Consider the following 7,530-nt stretch of genomic DNA (forward strand, 5'->3'; position numbering starts at 1 on the left):
TTAGTAATCCTGCAAAAATTGAAGAAAAAAAACTACATTAGTTTAAACAAATCGAGAGAAGAAAACTAATTCTTATTTACATAAACATAGAAAACTAAATTGAAAGGTAAGAGTTAACAAGAGAAATGTTCCAATAACAGACCCAGTTAAAATCAACTATAAAAAATACGTACCAAGTTTCTAATTTACTCACTCCATAAAACTTCAAGGGTCAATGTATCAGTTTAGCTTTTAGTCATTTTTTCATGCATATTTAAAATAGTAAGGTGCATATTTGACTCCTGAGATATATCATATATAATTGCATGAAAAGACATAATAGAGCCTCACTTGTAAGCCAAGTCCAAATTCGGTTTCTGTTTTAGCCTTCCCATACTTATACACCATGAAAACACATGTAAACAAGAGAAATGTTCCAATAACCAGACCCAATTAAAATCAACTATAAAAAATACGTACCAAGTTTCTAATTTACTGACTCCATAAAACTTCAAGGGTCAATGTGTCAGTTTAGCTTTTAGTCATTTTTTCATGCATATTTAACATAGTAAGGTGCATATTTGACTCCTGGGATATATCATATATAATTGCACGAAAAGACATAACAAAGCCTCACTTGTAAGCCAAGCCCAAATTCGGTTTCTGTTTTAGCCTTCCCATACTTATACTCCATGAAAACACATGTAATGTAAGTATAGTTCCTTCCCAACATTACTCTGTTTCCCCTTTTCATTATTTTTAAGTTCTCTCAACTGAAGCAATTCAGTACCACCAACTGATTTTGAATATGTTAATATATATATATATATGTACGTATGTAACGCCCTGGCTACCCCAAAACAGTTACAGTGAACGGTGGACCGGAAATTTGACTCATTGCCTGAGTCCTTTGGTCAAAAACGTGCTCTAAGTGTAATTATCAGGCTAAGGTATAAAACCAATAAAAAGGAAATGGAGATTTTATTAAAAACTGCTCTGCAGAGCTAAACAAAACATTTACAAGTGGTTCTCAGTACAAAATGGTCATTACAGTTTTAAATTTACAACCCCGCCGGCCTAAGCGGCAAAAATAGGGTAAACCCCCTAGTTCCTCTGAGAACACCTTGACCGTGGCAGTCAAGCGACTGCATATGTACACACCATCACATCAGCTCTCCACTCAAGGCTAGGTGAGCTTCTCTTTCCCTTTACCTGCACCACATAGCACCCATGAGCCAAGGCCCAGCAAGAAAACATAACACTTTATATAAACATTATCAAATGATTATCGCTATAATCACACTGAGCATAAAGCTTTCAAACCAATGGGTAAACACCACATGAGGTTCCGATAAACCACACTGAGTGACTGCCATGCAAGTCACTAAATCAAATGGGTGAGTGGCTGCTGAGTAAGCCACTAGCCTCCAAGCGCTTATTTCATTCATCGACCCTCGGGGTCGGTTTGGCATTAATGCTCTTTGAGTCATTCAATGCTAATAATCGATTAGATCCAATCTTACTGACTTGCGTGACACACGCCAAAGCCGTCCTAACTAATAAGTCAGCTCATCGTGACCAATGCCCAATACCACTGCCGAACCTGACTAATAAGTCACAGCTTCACAGTGATACTAGCACCCTTGTCAAACCTGACTAATAAGTCAGTGCCATGCACAAATGAGCAACATATGCTAAGCATTCCATATACAATCCATGTCCATACTCTCACATTCAACATGCCTCAGGAATATCCACGCATGTCACACTTGGGGTGCAGTTTTCTTACCTCCGGTTCGAGCTAGAATGAATTAAAGAACGACCCTGAGAACGATCAACCTTTAAACTCCTTAGCGGTTACCTAATCATAGCCAATTAGAAACCATTAATAAAACAAATCAATGAATGGTTTACAAACTAAACCACACTCCCGGGACCAATCCCCCACTCTCGGGACTCTCAAACTACTCAAAAGGAGCAAAGGAACCAACCCCCGAGCCTTAAAAATCATCCCGAACCCTAAAATCAACACTTTCTGAAACTGCCCTAGCGCCTAGGCGCCACCCACCAGCGCTGAGGCGCTGTCCCAGAAACAGAGAGGGCTAATCTCTGCCCTGAGTAGCGCTGGGGCGCTAGGGCTGGCGCTGGGGCGCCAGCTTCAGACCAGCAACTGCACTGAAACTCCACTCCTGCGATTCCTCTTGAAACCAACCTTCCAAACACATCCCAAACCTCACCAAAACATCTAATTCAACCCCTAAACCTCACCTACATCACCTCCTCACCAAAACCCAATCACACACACACCAAAACTCCCCTTGATTCCAACTTTCCACATCAAATTCTAGAGCTGAAAACAAAAAGGAAAAAAACAGAGTACACCTGAAATTCATGGAGAATTCCTTACCTCCAACTGGTTTTGAACCCTCTTAAGATGATGAACTAAGTCCACAACCTCTAAGCTTTGATTCCTAGCTTGCTACCTCAACTTGGGACCAAAAACCTCAAAGAAAGATAGAGAGAAAATGGATGTACAGGAAGGTGATGAAGTTGCTCTGTTTTTGTTCTACAACTTTCTACAGCCTCTTGAAACATATATAACCCAAGCAAAAAGACCTTAATACCCCTAGGTCATCAAAAGCTTCTAATGTCTCCCCAAGGGCAAAATCGTCATCTTTCACCTATTTCGTTAATCTTAATTAACGCTCCCCAATTCCCGCTAATCTCAAAATTCTCAAACACCAATATTTCACATCCCGTTACCCTTTTTACTCCCGGCAACGTTCTAATCATTAAAACATCCCGAGACTCACCCCGAGCCTCGAACTTAATCCCACTATGACTAAACCGCTACTTTACTACTTAAAGATTGTCTCATGCCAAATGGCTCGAACAAACCCACATCATAATGTGGTCTCAAATTATATCACCAACATGTGAATAAATAATCAATTTACCCTCAACGGGCCAAATTACCATCACACCCCTGTATAAAGAAATATGGACTCACATGCATGCATTTCACGTCATATCATAATATAATCAATACATACATGCATTTTATCATTTAATAACATAATTAAACAAGTACGGCCCTCCCGGCCTACTGTTCACGCCGTTAAATACATCGGAGAATTCGGGGCATTACAACGTATGTATGCTAGCAATTCGCAATTTTTTGACGGTCTTAGATTTTGGGTTGTGGTTTGCCTTTTATAATGTGGGTTGTCTCGGTATTATTCTTGGTGCATTGGTTATTCTTATTGTTATACCCAAAAATTGGAGATCAATGACGTGGCAATAGAGTTGACAAATGGCAGTACATGGTCCGTAAAAGACACATTAAATAGTCAATAAATACATTGACTCCTCAAAGTTGTGAAAAAGTGACCCGGTAGACTGACAAAGAATTTGGACTGCTTGAAAGATGTCATAACCAAGCCAAGTGCACCTTGGTCCTAAGAGGCTAAGGAGAGTGCATCCTAGGAGGCGAAGGAAAATGCATCCTAGGAGAGCTAAGGAGAAGGAGTCCTATAGAAGCCAAGAATTGAGACTTAGATTTTGACAAGGAGAGTCTACACAATGTCCGATCGGACATAGTTGGGAGATGCTAAAGGAGAGTGCCTCGGACTTGCCCAAGGTGAGATGCTAAGGAGGATGCCTCGGACCACCTTGGTCCGAGGAGAAGGCCACCACCATGCACTCAAGAGAGTGGTCCTAGGAGACCCCAAGGATGTGGTCCTAGGAGACCCCAAGAGAGTGATCCTAGGAGACCCCAAGGATGAGGTCCAAGGACGAGAGCCCAAGAGACCTTGGTCCGAGGAGAACATGAGAGAGTGGTCCTAGGAGACCCCAAGAGGATGGTCCTAGGAGACCCCAAGGATTTGGTCAGAGGAGAAACATGGCATGCTAGAGGAGAGTGCCATGTTAGAGGAGGGAAGTGTATGTCCTACCACCATGCACGTCCGACCAACAAATGTTTGTCCTACCACCATGCACATGTTCGACCAGCACTTGCATGGGTGGTCAGTAGGAGGTGGATCAACTAGCTAGAGGAGACTAGGTCAAGATTCCCAGAAGCCACTTCAACAAGATATGCGGGAATCTCTCATTCTTCCCACAAATGAGAGGTTTGTTACATTTTGAATTTTGAATGTTTCTTTGTAATTTAAATGTAATAAATATAATAAAATATCCCGTTCTAAGGGATACCGTATGTATGACCCTAAGCCTATAAATAGGGGGCTTATGGGATGAGAAAAGGGGCTTCTTCTGCTTCTTCTTTCTAGAGAGAGAAATTTGGGTCTGAGTATTCTAGAGAGAGAAAGTGCTGAAATTTGAGAGAATTCTTGTATTTTTGCAATCTGTACTGAAGAAACTCAGTTGGCTCAATCCATCTGATCTTGAGTACGGATCTATAAATCACAACTCTAAGTGGATTAGGCTATTACCGACAATCGGGGCTGAACCACTATAAAAATCTCCTGTGTTCTTTATTTTCTTTATTAAACCGTCTGTGTCGTTTTTATTTCTCTTGAAGGTTTGTCGTATTTGACGTTCTCACGTCGTTGGCTAAAAACGCAGTCAACACTTATCAATCCAAGTATTTTGGATTCTTACCAGAGAACCCATTTGGCCTTAATTTGATTAACTAAGAATATTATGTGAAACCCACACGAGTGTGTATCTATCATTGGATCATAACACCGAAATCTCATACCAAAAAGAAAGAATAATTAACCAAATAATTCTGCCACATGTGAAGAATGTGGCACCCAAATATCTACTCTCCATAACACAGTGGTCAACAAATTTAAGATGGCACTAAGTATTTAAAACTTGGTCAAAAACCAAGTGTTTAGACAATTCAAAGGAATGGATCTTACCAAGGCTTAGAAGCAAAAGCAAAACAGAATTCACCCAAAAAGAAAACGAACACCATCAGAGGAGATCGGAGACGTCGGCGGAGGCAAGGGCGAGATGCAGAGAGAGACGAAAATGAGATGCTATCTCTGTGTAAGGTTCTGGAATTAAGTCTCTTGCAAAGTTTCAATTCGATCGAAGCCTTGCCGCAGTAAGATCTTCATCCCTCAATCTCTAATTTTACTTGTTGAACCATGCCTAAGCCAATGCATTTGAAAGGAGAAGCGCCGGCAACAATGGTGCTGTATTTTTCATGACAGCCACCTACCAAGCACTAACCACCACCAAATCATCCCAAAACTGAAGATCTATCATAATGAATCATTCCCAACACCTTGATAAGTGTTTCTAGACACAAAGTGCTGATTTAAACCATGTAGAACAACCCAGATTTTTCAATAAACTTTTAAAAAAACTGAAACGAAAAACAGAACCGTAACAACTATGAAGGAAAACTACGGGCTTGTACCTCTTTCTGTGGCTGGTTCTTGGTAGTTTCTTCTTCTCCCCAATTTAGTACAAAACGCTATGAACACAACCAAACCATTTCTCATGAGTTTCACACTTAAAATCTAAGAGAATAATCACTGTAAAATAGGTTCATACTTACGTTTTTCCTTAGGACTGTTCTTGTACCGAACTCCCAAGAACATTCTCTCCTTTCCTTTGCTTTCTGCTACAAGGGATTAAGGGACTAAATAAACATGTTCAAGGTCTGTATCTTCAATGGAAACCCAAGAAAAAAACACTCACCTTGCTCTTAACTCCTTGGACCCAATCGTACCCTCAATAACACCAAGTGTTCTTCATTTGTTTCTCTCTCGGTTTCCCCTCGGCTTTGCAGCAAACCTATCAACCTTTTTTGGTGAAGAAATCAGAGCATGAAGAAGTATATATATACAAGTATATACATACGAAACCATTTTAAAGCTAGATCACCACACCTCTTAAACAGATCACCACAAAAAATATAGCAAATTACATGGTAGAAAGAAAGGTGGGTGAAGTGAGGGAAACGATTTTGGTGAAGGAGAAGAGGCGGTTGTGGAGAGATGAGTCGGTTTGGTGAAGGAGAAGATCTCTCCATGCGGCTGTGGAGAGATAAGGAATTAAGTTTCCGAGTTGTCTCTTGGGCTCTTGGGCACAGGGCTTGTGCTGTGAAGTATATTTAAAAAAATAAAATTGAAAGCAAATTGGCCTCTTGTTAGCTAATTAAAGAGATAGAAAAGTAATAAGAAAGATAGGCAGAATATTTTTAGGAATTTAAGAAAAGTTTAGAAAAAATTTACATAACATAAATTAAAATCTTCATTGGTTGATCAAATTTTTTAATATTATTAAAATGTTTAATAAAAAAAATATAAATAAATAAAGTAAAAGTATATTAAAAGAACATAAATATTTGAATTATTTCTATTATCCTTATTAAATATGCATTAATAAATTGTTTCTATAATGATTCATTTATATCTATATTATCATCATGTTATTTCTTAATTATAACTTACTTGTATAATAAAGATAAAATCAAAGTATGAATACTATAAATGTAAATTTTTGTGAAAACATAATATACTTACTATAGTTTATAGTTTAGTATAAATTTTCATGTTTTTTATTATTATAACTATGCTAAAAATATATATTTCTAATTTTATATAAATTTAACAATTTATAATCTTATACATATAATATTTATGTGTATTTCATAAAAGTTGAAGAAATAAACAGCATGATGCACACATCAATAAAGGATATTGATCCAACTACAAAAAACTGGACAATTAAGATGATAGTTTCTGAAAAGTCAGTTGTACGAACAAGCCCACAAAAACAATTAAAATATCAAAATCTGACGCTTATTGATAAAGAGGTAAAATAATTATTGTTGACGCGGTTCTTCGCCAACAGGTAATTAAGAGAAAAAGAGGAAGGGATTAGTGCCGAATGTAGAACCGCAACAGATATAAGATCTTAGAGGATGAAATGGGTGACTCAAGACACGTTTTTGAGTGGTTCAAAGGTTAAAACCCTTCTACTCCACTAGTCAATATTATTGATATATTCTGGGTATTTGGTTACAAAGTATATCTCTCTAGAGACTATTGTTTTCCAACCCTTATCAACTCCCAGGGTCTCCATATTTATAGGAGAAGGCGCCTGGAAGTTGGTAAGGAGGTCATCCCGTGACCTTCTTATTTGTCAAATCAACTCTGTGACATTCATGATTAATTCCTAACCCTAACACATAAGTATGGTCAAATCGATAGGTAAGGAGATAATGGGCCGCACGGCCCAACCCAGCCGCGGGTGTCTGAACACGCACGTTCCTGCGGCGTGTCCGAGAAGTCAGGGAGATATCGGACACGTGATGTCAGATATATGCATGTTTATCTTGCGTGTGTTGACTTTACAAGGGGTCATAGTCTCCATATCTAGCTCGTACCACGAGCTGCGTATCTAACCCGACCATCGGCCTTCCGATTCCTCGCTCCAGCCTTGGGAGTCTTGGCGGGTCTTTGAGGATTCCTCGAGCTAAGGGGGGTACGACCTCAAGACAGGAGCTCCGACCTGGGGGATGCTTATGGACTAACCATGATTAGTCCAAAGCTCGGCCTGCTAATTAGC

The 7,530-nt window shown here is 39.2% G+C and overlaps 1 long non-coding RNA gene across 1 annotated transcript; it reads right to left on the reverse strand.

Annotated features, from left to right (window-relative positions):
* Positions 1-4,932: 4,932 nt before the first annotated feature.
* LOC133793803 (uncharacterized) lies at positions 4,933-6,008 on the reverse strand. The gene is made up of 3 exons (XR_009874960.1): positions 5,513-6,008; positions 5,372-5,428; positions 4,933-5,264 (listed from the first exon to the last, which is right to left on the reverse strand). It is a non-coding gene; the product is annotated as an uncharacterized LOC133793803 (long non-coding RNA).
* Between the last annotated feature and the right edge of the window lie 1,522 nt (positions 6,009-7,530).

This window comes from Humulus lupulus, chromosome 8 (genome assembly GCF_963169125.1).
Source record: "Humulus lupulus chromosome 8, drHumLupu1.1, whole genome shotgun sequence".
NCBI classification, from domain to species: domain Eukaryota; kingdom Viridiplantae; phylum Streptophyta; class Magnoliopsida; order Rosales; family Cannabaceae; genus Humulus; species Humulus lupulus.